Source organism: Schistocerca gregaria, unplaced genomic scaffold (assembly GCF_023897955.1).
Source record: "Schistocerca gregaria isolate iqSchGreg1 unplaced genomic scaffold, iqSchGreg1.2 ptg000413l, whole genome shotgun sequence".
NCBI lineage: Eukaryota > Metazoa > Arthropoda > Insecta > Orthoptera > Acrididae > Schistocerca > Schistocerca gregaria.
The window spans coordinates 929,028-948,460 of NW_026061846.1; positions in this window are offsets into that span (position 1 = coordinate 929,028).

Sequence of the window (19,433 nt, forward strand, 5' to 3'; positions counted from 1 at the left end):
ATCTAGTTTTCAAATCCGACGCAAAACTCACAGTTAATTTATGTTATCTCATCCTCTCAATGACGATGGAACACACATACTGCGATGGTTTTCAGAACATCGACTTCCAGCAGATTTTTCTCCAAGCATGCCTGGGTCACCACTTGTTCGTCCTCCTGCGAGTAAAGTTTCGGGAATCCGACGCAAATTTGACAGTTAATTGCGACATTCCCACCATCCTAATAACGATGCATCACAGAAATTGCGTCGCGATTCAATACATTGGTCACTAGCCGACTTATCTCCGAGGGTCTAACGCTGCCTCATACCAGATGGATGTACAATTTGGCTGTCAAGTTTCTTGTCTCCGACTCAAAACTCGCAGTTAAGTCTTACCGTCAGATCCTGGTATCGACGATGGAACACACAAATAGCGTCGCGATTCAATACATCGATGTCTAGCGTAACTATTTACAAGGGTATATTGGTGCCTCGGTCACCGGATGTTCGCGCCTTGTCAGTCTAGTTTTAAATCCGACGCAAATTTGACAGTTAATTGCGACATTCCCGCCATCCTAATGACGATGCACCACAGAAATTGCGTCGCGATTCAATACATTGGTCACTAGCCGACTTATCTCCGAGGGTCTATCGCTGCCTCATACCAGATGGACGTACTCTTTGGCAGTCAAGTTTGTTTTCTCCCTCTCATAACTCACAGTTAATTCTTACCGTCAGATCCTGGTATTGACGATGGCACACACTAACAGGGTTGCGATTCAATAGATCGATGTCTAGCGTACCTATTTACAAGGGTATATTGGTGCCTCGGTCACCGGATGTTCGCGCTTTGTGAGTCTAGTTTTCAAATCCGATTTGACAGTTAATTGCGACATTCCCACTACCCTAATGATGATGCAACACAGAAATTGCGTCGCGATTCAATACATTGGTCACTAGCCGCTTATCTCCGAGGGTCTATCGCTGCCTCATACCAGATGGACGTACTCTTTGGCAGTCAAGTTTGTTTGCTCCCTCTCATAACTCACAGTTAATTCTTACCGTCAGATCCTGGTATTGACGATGGAACACACAAATACCGTTGCGGTTCAATAGATCGATGTCCAGAATAACTATTTACAATGGTCTATTGGTGCCTCGGTCATCGGATGGTCGCGTTTTGTCATCTAGTTTTCAAATCCGACGCAAAACTGAAAGTTAATTTTATTCCTCCCATACTCTCAATTACGATGGAACACACATTCTGCGATGGTTTTCAGAACATCGTCTTCCATCAGATTTATCTCTAAGTATCTATTACTGCCTGGGTCAACACATGAACGTTCTCCTGCGAGTAAAGTTTCGTGAATACGACGCAAATTTGACAGTTAATTGCGACATTCCCACCAGACTAATGACGATGCAACACAGAAATTGCGTCGCGATTCAATACATTGTTCACTAGCCGACTTATCTCCGAGGGTCTATCGCTGCCTCATACCAGATGGACATACTCTTTGGCAGTCAAGTTTGTTTTCTCCCTCTCATAACTCACAGTTAATTCTTACCGTCAGATCCTGGTATTGACGGTGGAACACACAAATAGCGTCACGATTCAATAGATCGATGTCTACCGTAACTATCTACAAGGGTCTATTGGTGCCTCGGTCACAGGATGGTCGCGTTTTGTCATCTAGTTTTCAAATCCGACGCAAAACTCACAGTTAATTTATGTTCTCTCATCCTCTCAATGACGATGGAACACACATACTGCGATGGTTTTCAGAACATCGACTTCCAGCAGATTTTTCTCCAAGCATGCCTGGGTCACCACATGTTCGTCCTCCTGGGAGTAAAGTTTCGGGAATCCGACGCAAATTTGACAGTTAATTGCGACATTCCCACCATCCTAATAACGATGCATCACAGAAATTGCGTCGCGATTCAATACATTGGTCACTAGCCGACTTATCTCCGAGGGTCTAACGCTGCCTCATACCAGATGGATGTACAATTTGGCTGTCAAGTTTCTTGTCTCCGACTCAAAACTCGCAGTTAAGTCTTACCGTCAGATCCTGGTATCGACGATGGAACACACAAATAGCGTCGCGATTCAATACATCGATGTCTAGCGTAACTATTTACAAGGGTATATTGGTGCCTCGGTCACCGGCTGTTCGCGCTTTGTCAGTCTAGTTTTAAAATCCGACGTAAATTTGACAATTAATTGTGACATTCCCACCACCCTAATTACGATGCAACACAGAAATTGCGTCGCGACTCAATATATTGGTCACTAGTTGACTTATCTCCGAGGGTCTATCGCTGCCTCATACCAGATGGACGTACTCTTTGGCAGCAAGTTTGTTTTCTCCCTCTCATAACTCACAGTTAATTCTTACCGTCAGATCCTGGTATTGACGATGGAACACACAAACAGGATAGCGATTCAATAGATCGATGTCCAGCGTAACTATCTACAAGGGTATATTGGTGCATCGGTCACCGGATGTTCGCGCTTTGTCAGTCTAGTTTTCAAATCCGACGCAAGTTTTACAGTCAATTGCGACATTCCCACCACCCTAATGACGATGTAACACAGAAATTGCGTCGCGATTCAACACATTTTTCACTAGCCGACTTATCTCCGAGGGTCTATCGCTGCCTCATACCAGATGGACGTACTCTTTAGCAGGCAAGTCGGTTTTCTCCCTCTCATAACTCACAGTTAATTCTTACCGTCAGATCCTGGTATTGACGATGGAACACAGAAACAGGGTCGCGATTCAATAGATCGATGTCCAGCGTAACTACTTACAAGGGTATATTGGTGCCTCAGTCAACGGATGTTCGCGCTTTGTCAGTCTAGTTTTCAAATCCGACGCAAATTTGACAGTTAATTGCGACATTCCCACCATCCTAATAACGATGCATCACAGAAATTGCGTCGCGATTCAATACATTGGTCACTAGCCGACTTATCTCCGAGGGTCTAACGCTGCCTCATACCAGATGGATGTACAATTTGGCTGTCAAGTTTCTTGTCTCCGACTCAAAACTCGCAGTTAAGTCTTACCGTCAGATCCTGGTATCGACGATGGAACACACAAATAGCGTCGCGATTCAATACATCGATGTCTAGCGTAACTATTTACAAGGGTATATTGGTGCCTCGGTCACCGGATGTTCGCGCCTTGTCAGTCTAGTTTTAAATCCGACGCAAATTTGACAGTTAATTGCGACATTCCCGCCATCCTAATGACGATGCACCACAGAAATTGCGTCGCGATTCAATACATTGGTCACTAGCCGACTTATCTCCGAGGGTCTATCGCTGCCTCATACCAGATGGACGTACTCTTTGGCAGTCAAGTTTGTTTTCTCCCTCTCATAACTCACAGTTAATTCTTACCGTCAGATCCTGGTATTGACGATGGCACACACTAACAGGGTTGCGATTCAATAGATCGATGTCTAGCGTACCTATTTACAAGGGTATATTGGTGCCTCGGTCACCGGATGTTCGCGCTTTGTGAGTCTAGTTTTCAAATCCGATTTGACAGTTAATTGCGACATTCCCACTACCCTAATGATGATGCAACACAGAAATTGCGTCGCGATTCAATACATTGGTCACTAGCCGCTTATCTCCGAGGGTCTATCGCTGCCTCATACCAGATGGACGTACTCTTTGGCAGTCAAGTTTGTTTGCTCCCTCTCATAACTCACAGTTAATTCTTACCGTCAGATCCTGGTATTGACGATGGAACACACAAATACCGTTGCGGTTCAATAGATCGATGTCCAGAATAACTATTTACAATGGTCTATTGGTGCCTCGGTCATCGGATGGTCGCGTTTTGTCATCTAGTTTTCAAATCCGACGCAAAACTGAAAGTTAATTTTATTCCTCCCATACTCTCAATTACGATGGAACACACATTCTGCGATGGTTTTCAGAACATCGTCTTCCATCAGATTTATCTCTAAGTATCTATTACTGCCTGGGTCAACACATGAACGTTCTCCTGCGAGTAAAGTTTCGTGAATACGACGCAAATTTGACAGTTAATTGCGACATTCCCACCAGACTAATGACGATGCAACACAGAAATTGCGTCGCGATTCAATACATTGTTCACTAGCCGACTTATCTCCGAGGGTCTATCGCTGCCTCATACCAGATGGACATACTCTTTGGCAGTCAAGTTTGTTTTCTCCCTCTCATAACTCACAGTTAATTCTTACCGTCAGATCCTGGTATTGACGGTGGAACACACAAATAGCGTCACGATTCAATAGATCGATGTCTACCGTAACTATCTACAAGGGTCTATTGGTGCCTCGGTCACAGGATGGTCGCGTTTTGTCATCTAGTTTTCAAATCCGACGCAAAACTCACAGTTAATTTATGTTCTCTCATCCTCTCAATGACGATGGAACACACATACTGCGATGGTTTTCAGAACATCGACTTCCAGCAGATTTTTCTCCAAGCATGCCTGGGTCACCACATGTTCGTCCTCCTGGGAGTAAAGTTTCGGGAATCCGACGCAAATTTGACAGTTAATTGCGACATTCCCACCATCCTAATAACGATGCATCACAGAAATTGCGTCGCGATTCAATACATTGGTCACTAGCCGACTTATCTCCGAGGGTCTAACGCTGCCTCATACCAGATGGATGTACAATTTGGCTGTCAAGTTTCTTGTCTCCGACTCAAAACTCGCAGTTAAGTCTTACCGTCAGATCCTGGTATCGACGATGGAACACACAAATAGCGTCGCGATTCAATACATCGATGTCTAGCGTAACTATTTACAAGGGTATATTGGTGCCTCGGTCACCGGCTGTTCGCGCTTTGTCAGTCTAGTTTTAAAATCCGACGTAAATTTGACAATTAATTGTGACATTCCCACCACCCTAATTACGATGCAACACAGAAATTGCGTCGCGACTCAATATATTGGTCACTAGTTGACTTATCTCCGAGGGTCTATCGCTGCCTCATACCAGATGGACGTACTCTTTGGCAGCAAGTTTGTTTTCTCCCTCTCATAACTCACAGTTAATTCTTACCGTCAGATCCTGGTATTGACGATGGAACACACAAACAGGATAGCGATTCAATAGATCGATGTCCAGCGTAACTATCTACAAGGGTATATTGGTGCATCGGTCACCGGATGTTCGCGCTTTGTCAGTCTAGTTTTCAAATCCGACGCAAGTTTTACAGTCAATTGCGACATTCCCACCACCCTAATGACGATGTAACACAGAAATTGCGTCGCGATTCAACACATTTTTCACTAGCCGACTTATCTCCGAGGGTCTATCGCTGCCTCATACCAGATGGACGTACTCTTTAGCAGGCAAGTCGGTTTTCTCCCTCTCATAACTCACAGTTAATTCTTACCGTCAGATCCTGGTATTGACGATGGAACACAGAAACAGGGTCGCGATTCAATAGATCGATGTCCAGCGTAACTACTTACAAGGGTATATTGGTGCCTCAGTCAACGGATGTTCGCGCTTTGTCAGTCTAGTTTTCAAATCCGACGCAAATTTGACAATTAATTGCGACATTCCCACCACCCTAATTACGATGCAACACAGAAATTGCGTCGCGATTCAATATATTGGTCACTAGTTGACTTATCTCCGAGGGTCTATCGCTGCCTCATACCAGATGGACGTACTCTTTGGCAGTCAAGTTTGTTTTCTCCCTCTCATAACTCACAGTTAATTCTTACCGTCAGATCCTGGTATTGACGATGGAACACACAAACAGGGTCGCGATTCAATAGATCGATGTCCAGCGTAACTATTTACAAGGGTATATTGGTGCATCGGTCACCGGATGTTCGCGCTTTGTCAGTCTAGTTTTCAAATCCGACGCAAATTATACAGTTAATTGCGATATTCCCACCAGACTAATGACGATGCAACACAGAAATTGCGTCGCGATTCAATACATTGGTCACTAGCCGACTTATCTCCGAGGGTCTATCGCTGCCTCATACGAGATGGACGTACTCTTTGGCAGTCAAGTTTGTCGTCTCCCTCTCATAACTCACAGTTAATTCTTACCGTCAGATCCTGGTATTGACGATGGAACACACAAATACCGTTGCGGTTCAATAGATCGATGTCCAGCGTAACTATCTACAAGGGTCTATTGGTGCCTCGGTCACCGGATGGTCGCGTTTTGTCATGTAGTATTCAAATCCGACGCAAAACTGCCGGTTAATTTTATTTTCTCTCATCCTCTCAATGACGATAGAACACACGTACTGAAATTTTTTTCAGAACATCGTCTTCCAGCAGATTTATCTCCAAGCATCTATAACTGCCTGGGTCACCACATTATCGTTGTCCTACGAGTAAAGTTTCGGGAATCCAACGCAAATTTGACAGTTAATTGCGACATTCCCACCATCCTAATGACGATGCAACAAAAAAATTGGGTCGCGAATCAATACATTGGTCACTAGCCGACTTCTCTCCGAGTGTCTAACGCTGCCTCATACCACATGGATGTACAATTTGGCTGTCAAGTTTCTTGTCTCCGACTCAAAACTCACAGTTATTTCTTACCCTCAGAACCTGGTATCGACGATGGAACACACAAATAGCGTCGCGATTCAATACATCGATGTCTAGCGTAACTATCTACAAGGGTCTATTGGTGCCTCGGTCACCGCATGTTCGCGCTTTGTCAGTCTAGTTTTCAAATCCGACGCAAATTTGACAATTAATTGCGACATTCCCACCACCCTAATTACGATGCAACACAGAAATTGCGTCGCGATTCAATATATTGGTCACTAGCTGACTGATCTCCGAGGGTCTATCGCTGCCTCATACCAGATGGACGTACTCTTTGGAAGTCAAGTTTGTTTTGTCCCTCTCATAACTCACAGTTAATTCTTACCGTCAGATCCTGGTATCGACCATGGAACACTCAAATAGCGTCGCGATTCAATACATCGATGTCAAGCGTAACTATCTACAAGGGTCTATTGGTGCCTCGGTCACCGCATGTTCGCGCTTTGTCAGTCTAGTTTTCAAATCCGACGCAAGTTTGACAGTTAATTGCGACATTCCCACCACCCTAATGACGATGCAACACAGAAATTGCGTCGCGATTCAATACATTTTTCTCTAGCCGACTTATCTCCGAGGGTCTATCGCTGCCTCATACCAGATGGACGTACTCTTTAGCAGGCAAGTCTGTTTTCTCCCTCTCATAACTCACAGTTAATTCTTACCGTGAGATCCTGGTATTGACGATGGATCACACAAACAGGGTTGCGATTCAATAAATCGAAGTCCAGCGTAACTATTTACAAGGGTATATTGGTGCCTCGGTCACTGGATTGCTGCGCTTTGTCAATCTAGTTTTCAAATCCGACGCAAATTTGACAGTTAATTGCGACATTCCCACCAGACTAACGACGATGCAACACAGAAATTGCGTCGCGATTCAATACTTTGGTCACTAGCTGACTTATCTCTGAGGGTCTATCGCTGCCTCATACGAGATGGACGTTCTCTTTGGCAGTCAAGTTTGTCGTCTCCCTCTCATAACTCACAGTTAATTCTTACCGTCAGATCCTGGTATTGACGATGGAACACACAAATAGCGTCACGATTCAATATATCGAAGTCCAGCGTAACTATCTACAATGGTCGATTGGTGCCTCGGTCACCGGATGGTCGCGTTTTGTCATCTAATTTTCAAATCCGACGCAAAACTCACAGTTAATTTATGTTCTCTCATCCTCTCAATGACGATGGAACACACATACTGCGATGGTTTTCAAAACATCGTCTTCCAGCAGATTTATCTCCAAGCACCTATTACTGCCTGGGTCACCACATGATCATTTTCCTACGAGTATAGTTTCGGGAATCCGACGCAAATTTGACAGTTAATTGCAATATTCCCACAATCCTAATGACGATGCAACACAGAAATTGCGTCGCGATTCAATACATTGGTCACTAGCCGACTTTCTCCGAGGGTCTAACGCTGCCTCATACCAGATGGATGTACAATTTGGCTGTCATGTTTCTTGCCTCCGATTCAAAACTCACAGTTAATTCTTACCGTCAGATCCTGGTATCGACGATGGAACACACAAATAGCGTCGCGATTCAATACATCGATGTCTAGCGTAACTATCTACATGGGTCTATTGGTGCATCGGTCACCGGATGTTCGCTCTTTGTCAGTCTAGTTTTCAAATCCGACGCAAATTTGACAGTTAATTGCGACATTCCCACTACCCTAATGACGATGCAACAAAGAAATTGCGTCGCAATTCAATACATTGGTCACTAGCCGACTTATCTCCGAGGGTCTGCCTCATACCAGATGGACGTACTCTTTGGCAGGCAAGTCAGTTTTTTCCCTCTCATAACTCACAGTTAATTCTTACCGTCAGATCCTGGTATTGACGATGGATCACACAAACAGGGTCGCGATTCAATAAATCGACGTCCAGCGTAACTATTTACAAGGGTATATTGGTGCCTCGGTCACCGGATTGCCGCGCTTTGTCAATCTAGTTTTCAAATCCGACGCAAATTTGACAGTTAATTGCGACATTCCCACCAGACTAATGACGATGCAACACAGAAATTGCGTCGCGATTCAATACATTGGTCACTAGCTGACTTATCTCCGAGGGTCTATCGCTGCCTCATACGAGATGGACGTACTCTTTGGCAGTCAAGTTTGAAGTCTCCCTCTCATAACTCAAAGTTAATTCTTACCGTCAGATCCTGGTATTGACGAAGGAACACACAAATAGCGTCGCGATTCAATAGATCGATGTCCAGCGAACTATCTACAATGGTCTATTGTTGCCTCGGTCACCGGATGGTCGCGCTTTGTCATCTAATTTTCAAATCCGACGCAAAACTGACAGCTAATTTTATTTTCTCTCATCCTCTCAATGACGATAGAACACACGTACTGCGATTTTTTTCAGATTATCGTCTTCCAGCAGATTTATCTCCAAGCATCTATTACTGCCTGTGTCACCACATGATCGTTGTCCTACGAGTAAAGTATCGGGAATCCGACGGAAATTTGACAGTTGATTGAGACATTCCCACCATCCTAATGACGATGCAACACAGAAATTGCGTCGCGATTCAATACATTGGTCACTAGCCGACTTCTCTCCGAGTGTCTAACGCTGCCTCATACCAGATGGATGTACAATTCGGATATCAAATTTCTTGTCTCCGACTCAAAATTCACAGTTAATTCTTACCGTCAGATTCTGGTATTGACGATGGAACACACAAATAGCGTCGCGATTCAATAGATCGATGTCCAGCGTAACTATCTACAAGGGTCTATTGGTGCATCGGTCACCGGATGTTCGCTCTTTGTCAGTCTAGTTTTCAAATCCGACGCAAATTTGACAGTTAATTGCGACATTCCCACTACCCTAATGACGATGCAACACAGAAATTGCGTCGCGATTCAATACATTGGTCACTAGCCAACTTGACTCCGAGTGTCTAACGCTGCCTCATACCAGATGGATGTACAATTTGGCTGTCAAGTTTCTTGTCTCCGACTCAAAATTCACAGTTAATTCTTACCGTCAGAACCTGGTATCGACCATGGAACACACAAATAGCGTCGCGATTCAATACATCGATGTCTAGCGTAACTATCTACAAGGGTCTATTGGTGCCTCGGTCACCGGATGTTCGCGCTTAGTCAGTGTAGTTTTCAAATCCGACGCAAGTTTGACAGTTAATTGCGACATTCCCACCACCCTAATGACGATGCAACACAGAAATTGCGTCGCGATTCAATAGATTGGCCACTAGCCGACTTATCTCCGAGTGTCTATCGCTGCCTCATACCAGATGGACGTACTGTTTGGCAGTCAAGTTTGTTTTCTCCCTCTCATAACTCACAGTTAATTCTTACCGTCAGATCCTGGTATTGACGATGGAACACACAAATAGCATCGCGATTCAATACATCGATGTATATCTACAAAGGTCTATTGGTGCCTCGGTCTCCGGATAGTCGCGTTTTGTCATCTAGTTTTCAAATCCGACGCAAAACTCACAGTTTATTTATGTTCTCTCATCCTCTCAATGTCGATGGAACACACATACTGTGATGGTTTTCAGAACATCGTCTTCCAGCTGGTTTATCTCCAAGCACCTATTACTGCCTGGGTCACCACATGCTCATTGTCCTACGAGTAAAGTTTCGGGAATCCGAAGCAAATTTGGCAGTTAAGTGCGATATTCCCACCATCCTAATGCCGATGCAACACAGTTATCACGTCGCGATTCAATACATTGGTCACTAGCCGACTTATCTCCGAGGGTTTAACGCTGCCTCATACCAGATGGATGTACAATTTGGCTGTCAAGTTTCTTGTCTCCGACTTAAAACTCACAGTTAATTCTTATCGTCAGATCCTGGTATCGACCATTAGTCAGTCTAGTTTTCAAGTCCGACGCAAATTTGACAGTTAATTGCGACATTCCCACCAGACTAATGACGATGCAACACAGAAATTGCGTCGCGATTCAATACATTGGTCACTAGCCGACTTATCTCCGGGGGTCTATCGCTGCCTCATACGAGATGGACGTACTCTTTGGCAGTCAAGTTTGTCGTCTCCCTCTCATAACTCACAGTTAATTCTTACCGTCAGATCCTGGTATTGACGATGGATCACACAAACAGGGTCGCGATTCAATAAATCGATGTCCAGCGTAACTATTTACAAGGGTCTATTGTTGCCTCGGTCACCGGATGTTCGCGCTTTGTCAGTCTAGTTTTCAAATCCGACGCAAGTTTGACAGTTAATTGCGACATTCCCACCACCCTAATGACGATGCAACACAGAAATTGCGTCGCGATTCAATACATTGGTCACTAGCCGACTTATCTCCGGGGGTCTATCGCTGCCTCATACGAGATGGACGTACTCTTTGACAGTCAAGTTTGTCGCCTCCCTCTCATAACTCAGTTAATTCTTACCGTCAGCTCCTGGTATTGACGATGGAACACACAAATAGCGTCGCGATTCAATAGATCGATGTCCAGCGTAGCTATCTACAATGGTCTATTGGTGCCTCGGTCACCGGATGGTCGCGTTTTGTCATCTAGTTTTCAAATCCGACGCAAAACTGACAGTTAATTTTATTTTCTCTCATCCTCTCAATGACGATAGAACACACGTACTGCGATTTTTTTCAGAACATCGTCTTCCAGCAGATTTATCTCCAAGCATCTATTACTGCTTGTGTCACCACATGATCTTTGTCCTACGAGTAAAGTTTCGGGAATCCGACGGAAATTTGACAGTTGATTGCGACATTCCCACCATCCTAATGACGATGAAACAAAGAAATTGCGTCGCGATTCAATACATTGGTCACTAGCCGACTTCTCTCCGAGTGTCTAACGCTGCCTCATACCAGATGGATGTACAATTTGGCTGTCAAGTTTATTGTCTCCGACTCCAAATTCACAGTTAATTCTTTCCATCAGAACCTGGTATCGACGATGGAACACACAAATAGCGTCGCGATTCAATACATCGATGTCTAGCGTAACTATCTACATGGGTCTATTGGTGCATCGGTCACCGGATGTTCGCTCTTTGTCAGTCTAGTTTTCAAATCCGACGCAAATTTGACAGTTAATTGCGACATTCCCACTACCCTAATGACGATGCAACAAAGAAATTGCGTCGCAATTCAATACATTGGTCACTAGCCGACTTATCTCCGAGGGTCTATCGCTGCCTCATACCAGATGGACGTACTCTTTGGCAGGCAAGTCTGTTTTTTTCCCTCTCATAACTCACAGTTAATTCTTACCGTCAGATCCAGGTATTGACGATGGAACACACAAATAGCGTCGCGATTCAATAGATCGATGTCCAGCGTAACTATCTACAATGGTCTATTGGTGCCTCGGTCACCTGATGGTCGCGTTTTGTCATCTAATTTTCAAATCCGACGCAAAACTAACAGCTAATTTTATTTTCTGTCATCCTCTCAATGACGATAGAACACACGTACTGCGATTTTTTTCAGAACATCGTCTTCCAGCAGATTTATCTCCAAGCATCTATTACTGCCTGGGTCACCACATGATCGTTGTCCTACGAGTAAAGTTTCGGGAATCCGACGGAAATTTGACAGTTGATTGCGACATTCCCACCATCCTAATGACGATGCAACAAAGAAATTGCGTCGCGATTCAATACATTGGTCACTAGCCGACTTCTCTCCGAGTGTCTAACGCTGCCTCATACCAGATGGATGTACAATTTGGCTGTCAAGTTTCTTGTCTCCGACTCAAAATTCACAGTTAATTCTTACCGTCAGAACCTGGTATCGACGATGGAACACACAAACAGGGTCGCGATTCAATAAATCGATGTCCAGCGTAACTATCTACAAGGGTCTATTGGTGCATCGGTCACCGGATGTTCGCTCTTTGTCAGTCTAGTTTTCAAATCCGACGCAAATTTGACAGTTAATTGCGACATTCCCACTACCCTAATGACGATGCAACACAGAAATTGCGTCGCGATTCAATACATTGGTCACTAGCCGACTTATCTCCGAGGGTCTATCGCTGCCTCATACTAGATGGACGTGCTCTTTGGCAGGCAAGTCAGTTTTTTCCCTCTCATAACTCACAGTTAATTCTTACCGTCAGATCCTGGTATTGACGATGGATCACACAAACAGGGTCGCGATTCAATAAATCGACGTCCAGCGTAACTATTTACAAGGGTATATTGGTGCCTCGGTCACCGGATTGCCGCGCTTTGTCAATCTAGTTTTCAAATCCGACGCAAATTTGACAGTTAATTGCGACATTCCCACCAGACTAATGACGATGCAACACAGAAATTGCGTCGCGATTCAATACATTGGTCACTAGCTGACTTATCTCCGAGGGTCTATCGCTGCCTCATACGAGATGGACGTACTCTTTGGCAGTCAAGTTTGAAGTCTCCCTCTCATAACTCAAAGTTAATTCTTACCGTCAGATCCTGGTATTGACGAAGGAACACACAAATAGCGTCGCGATTCAATAGATCGATGTCCAGCGAACTATCTACAATGGTCTATTGTTGCCTCGGTCACCGGATGGTCGCGCTTTGTCATCTAATTTTCAAATCCGACGCAAAACTGACAGCTAATTTTATTTTCTCTCATCCTCTCAATGACGATAGAACACACGTACTGCGATTTTTTTCAGAACATCGTCTTCCAGCAGATTTATCTCCAAGCATCTATTACTGCCTGGGTCACCACATGATCGTTGTCCTACGAGTAAAGTTTCGGGAATCCGACGGAAATTTGACAGTTGATTGCGACATTCCCACCATCCTAATGACGATGCAACAAAGAAATTGCGTCGCGATTCAATCCATTGGCCACTAGCCGACTTCTCTCCGAGTGTCTAACGCTGCCTCATACCAGATGGATGTACAATTTGGCTGTCAAGTTTATTGTCTCCGACTCCAAATTCACAGTTAATTCTTTCCATCAGAACCTGGTATCGACGATGGAACACACAAATAGCGTCGCGATTCAATACATCGATGTCTAGCGTAACTATCTACATGGGTCTATTGGTGCATCGGTCACCGGATGTTCGCTCTTTGTCAGTCTAGTTTTCAAATCCGACGCAAATTTGACAGTTAATTGCGACATTCCCACTACCCTAATGACGATGCAACAAAGAAATTGCGTCGCAATACAATACATTGGTCACTAGCCGACTTATCTCCGAGGGTCTATCGCTGCCTCATACCAGATGGACGTACTCTTTGGCAGGCAAGTCTGTTTTTTTCCCTCTCATAACTCACAGTTAATTCTTACCGTCAGATCCAGGTATTGACGATGGAACACACAAATAGCGTCGCGATTCAATAGATCGATGTCCAGCGTAACTATCTACAATGGTCTATTGGTGCCTCGGTCACCGGATGGTCGCGTTTTGTCATCTAATTTTCAAATCCGACGCAAAACTAACAGCTAATTTTATTTTCTGTCATCCTCTCAATGACGATAGAACACACGTACTGCGATTTTTTTCAGAACATCGTCTTCCAGCAGATTTATCTCCAAGCATCTATTACTGCCTGGGTCACCACATGATCGTTGTCCTACGAGTAAAGTTTCGGGAATCCGACGGAAATTTGACAGTTGATTGCGACATTCCCACCATCCTAATGACGATGCAACAAAGAAATTGCGTCGCGATTCAATACATTGGTCACTAGCCGACTTCTCTCCGAGTGTCTAACGCTGCCTCATACCAGATGGATGTACAATTTGGCTGTCAAGTTTCTTGTCTCCGACTCAAAATTCACAGTTAATTCTTACCGTCAGAACCTGGTATCGACGATGGAACACACAAACAGGGTCGCGATTCAATAAATCGATGTCCAGCGTAACTATCTACAAGGGTCTATTGGTGCATCGGTCACCGGATGTACGCTCTTTGTCAGTCTAGTTTTCAAATCCGACGCAAATTTGACAGTTAATTGCGACATTCCCACTACCCTAATGACGATGCAACACAGAAATTGCGTCGCGATTCAATACATTGGTCACTAGCCGACTTATCTCCGAGGGTCTATCGCTGCCTCATACTAGATGGACGTACTCTTTGGCAGGCAAGTCAGTTTTTTCCCTCTCATAACTCACAATTAATTCTTACCGTCAGATCCTGGTATTGACGATGGATCACACAAACAGGGTCGCGATTCAATAAATCGACGTCCAGCGTAGCTATTTACAAGGGTATATTGGTGCCTCGGTCACCGGATTGCCGCGCTTTGTCAATCTAGTTTTCAAATCCGACTCAAATTTGACAGTTAATTGCGACATTCCCACCAGACTAATGACGATGCAACACAGAAATTGCGTCGCGATTCAATACATTGGTCACTAGCTGACTTATCTCCGAGGGTCTATCGCTGCCTCATACGAGATGGACGTACTCTTTGGCAGTCAAGTTTGAAGTCTCCCTCTCATAACTCAAAGTTAATTCTTACCGTCAGATCCTGGTATTGACGAAGGAACACACAAATAGCGTCGCGATTCAATAGATCGATGTCCAGCGAACTATCTACAATGGTCTATTGGTGCCTCGGTCACCGGATGGTCGCGTTTTGTCATCTAATTTTCAAATCCGACGCAAAACTGACAGCTAATTTTATTTTCTCTCATCCTCTCAATGACGATAGAACACACGTACTGCGATTTTTTTCAGATTATCGTCTTCCAGCAGATTTATCTCCAAGCATCTATTACTGCCTGTGTCACCACATGATCGTTGTCCTACGAGTAAAGTATCGGGAATCCGACGGAAATTTGACAGTTGATTGAGACATTCCCACCATCCTAATGACGATGCAACACAGAAATTGCGTCGCGATTCAATACATTGGTCACTAGCCGACTTCTCTCCGAGTGTCTAACGCTGCCTCATACCAGATGGATGTACAATTCGGATATCAAGTTTCTTGTCTCCGACTCAAAATTCACAGTTAATTCTTACCGTCAGATCCTGGTATTGACGATGGAACACACAAATAGCGTCGCGATTCAATAGATCGATGTCCAGCGTAACTATCTACAAGGGTCTATTGGTGCATCGGTCACCGGATGTTCGCTCTTTGTCAGTCTAGTTTTCAAATCCGACGCAAATTTGACAGTTAATTGCGACATTCCCACTACCCTAATGACGATGCAACACAGAAATTGCGTCGCGATTCAATACATTGGTCACTAGCCCACTTGACTCCGAGTGTCTAACGCTGCCTCATACCAGATGGATGTACAATTTGGCTGTCAAGTTTCTTGTCTCCGACTCAAAATTCACAGTTAATTCTTACCGTCAGAACCTGGTATCGACGATGGAACACACAAATAGCGTCGCGATTCAATACATCGATGTCTAGCGTAACTATCTACAAGGGTCTATTGGTGCATCGGTCACCGGATGTTCGCTCTTTGTCAGTCTAGTTTTCAAATCCGACGCAAATTTGACAGTTAATTGCGACATTCCCACCAGACTAATCACGATGCAACACAGAAATTGCGTCGCGATTCAATACATTGGACACTAGCTGACTTATCTCCGAGGGTCTATCGCTGCCTCATACGAGATGGACGTACTCTTTGGCAGTCAAGTTTGAAGTCTCCCTCTCATAACTCACAGTTAATTCTTACCGTCAGATCCTGGTATTGACGATGGAACACACAAATAGCGTCGCGATTCAATAGATCGATGTCCAGCGTAACTATCTACAATGGTCTATTTGTGCCTCGGTCACCGGATGGTCGCGTTTTGTCATCTAGTTTTCAAATCCGACGCAAAACTGATTGTTAATTTTATTTTCTCTCATCCTCTCAATGACGATAGAACACACGTACTGCGATTTTTTTCAGAACATCGTCTTCCAGCAGATTTATCTCCAAGCATCTATTACTGCCTGGGTCACCACATGATCGTTGTCCTACGAGTAAAGTTTCGGGAATCCGACGCAAATTTGACAGTTGATTGCGACATTCCCACCATCCTAATGACGATGCAACAAAGAAATGGCGTCGCGATTCAATACATTGGTCACTAGCCGACTTGTCTCCGAGTGTCTAACGCTGCCTCATACCAGATGGATGTACAATTCGGCTGTCAAGTTTCTTGTCTCCGACTCAAAATTCACAGTTAATTCTTACCGTCAGAACCTGGTATCGACGATGGAACACACAAACAGGGTCGCGATTCAATAAATCGATGTCCAGCGTAACTATCTACAAGGGTCTATTGGTGCATCGGTCACCGGATGTTCGCTCTTTGTCAGTCTAGTTTTCAAATCCGACGCAAATTTGACAGTTAATTGCGACATTCCCACTACCCTAATGACGATGCAACACAGAAATTGCGTCGCGATTCAATACATTGGTCACTAGCCGACTTATCTCCGAGGGTCTATCGCTGCCTCATACTAGATGGACGTACTCTTTGGCAGGCAAGTCTGTTTTTTCCCTCTCATAACTCACAGTTAATTCTTACCGTCAGATCCTGGTATTGACGATGGATCACACAAACAGGGTCGCGATTCAATAAATCGACGTCCAGCGTAACTATTTACAAGGGTATATTGGTGCCTCGGTCACCGGATTGCCGCGCTTTGTCAATCTAGTTTTCAAATCCGACGCAAATTTGACAGTTAATTGCGACATTCCCACCAGACTAATGACGATGCAACACAGAAATTGCGTCGCGATTCAATACATTGGTCACTAGCTGACTTATCTCCGAGGGTCTATCGCTGCCTCATACGAGATGGACGTACTCTTTGGCAGTCAAGTTTGAAGTCTCCCTCTCATAACTCAAAGTTAATTCTTACCGTCAGATCCTGGTATTGACGATGGAACACACAAATAGCGTCGCGATTCAATAGATCGATGTCCAGCGAACTATCTACAATGGTCTATTGGTGCCTCGGTCACCGGATGGTCGCGTTTTGTCATCTAATTTTCAAATCCGAAGCAAAACTGACAGCTAATGTTATTTTCTCTCATCCTCTCAATGACGATAGAACACACGTACTGCGATTTTTTTCAGAACATCGTCTTCCAGCAGATTTATCTCCAAGCATCTATTACTGCCTGTGTCACCACATGATCGTTGTCCTACGAGTAAAGTATCGGGAATCCGACGGAAATTTGACAGTTGATTGAGACATTCCCAAAATCCTAATGACGATGCAACACAGAAATTGCGTCGCGATTCAATACATTGGTCACTAGCCGACTTCTCTCCGAGTGTCTAACGCTGCCTCATACCAGATGGATGTACAATTCGGATATCAAGTTTCTTGTCTCCGACTCAAAATTCACAGTTAATTCTTACCGTCAGAACCTGGTATCGACGATGGAACACACAAATAGCGTCGCGATTCAATACGTCGATGTCTAGCGTAACTATCTACAAGGGTCTATTGGTGCATCGGTCACCGGATGTTCGCTCTTTGTCAGTCTAGTTTTCAAATCCGACGCAAATTTGACAATTAATTGCGACATTCCCACCATCCTAACGACGTTGAACACAGAAATTGCGTCGCGATTAAATACATTGGTCACTAGCCGACTTATCTCCGAGGGTCTATCGCTGCCTCATACCAGAAGGACGTACTCTTTGGCAGGCAAGTTTGTTTTCTCCATCTCATAACTCACAGTTAATTCTTACCGTCAGAACCTGGTATCGACGATGGAACACACAAATAGCGTCGCGATTCAATACATCGATGTCTAGCGTAACTATCTACAAGGGTCTATTGGTGCATCGGTCACCGGATGTTCGCTCTTTGTCAGTCTAGTTTTCAAATCCGACGCAAATTTGACAGTTAATTGCGACATTCCCGCTACCCTAATGACGATGCAACACAGAAATTGCGTCGCGATTCAATACATTGGTCACTAGCCGACTTGTCTCCGAGTGTCTAACGCTGCCTCATACCAGATGGATGTACAATTCGGCTGTCAAGTTTCTTGCCTCCGACTCAAAATTCACAGTTAATTCTTACCGTCAGAACCTGGTATCGACGATGGAACACACAAACAGGGTCGCGATTCAATAAATCGATGTCCAGCGTAACTATCTACAAGGGTCTATTGGTGCATCGGTCACCGGATGTTCGCTCTTTGTCAGTCTAGTTTTCAAATCCGACGCAAATTTGACAGTTAATTGCGACATTCCCACTACCCTAATGACGATGCAACACAGAAATTGCGTCGCGATTCAATACATTGGTCACTAGCCGACTTATCTCCGAGGGTCTATCGCTGCCTCATACTAGATGGACGTACTCTTTGGCAGGCAAGTCTGTTTTTTCCCTCTCATAACTCACAGTTAATTCTTACCGTCAGATCCTGGTATTGACGATGGATCACACAAACAGGGTCGCGATTCAATAAATCGACGTCCAGCGTAACTATTTACAAGGGTATATTGGTGCCTCGGTCACCGGATTGCCGCGCTTTGTCAATCTAGTTTTCAAATCCGACGCAAATTTGACAGTTAATTGCGACATTCCCACCAGACTAATGACGATGCAACACAGAAATTGCGTCGCGATTCAATACATTGGTCACTAGCTGACTTATCTCCGAGGGTCTATCGCTGCCTCATACGAGATGGACGTACTCTTTGGCAGTCAAGTTTGAAGTCTCCCTCTCATAACTCAAAGTTAATTCTTACCGTCAGATCCTGGTATTGACGATGGAACACACAAATAGCGTCGCGATTCAATAGATCGATGTCCAGCGAACTATCTACAATGGTCTATTGGTGCCTCGGTCACCGGATGGTCGCGTTTTGTCATCTAATTTTCAAATCCGAAGCAAAACTG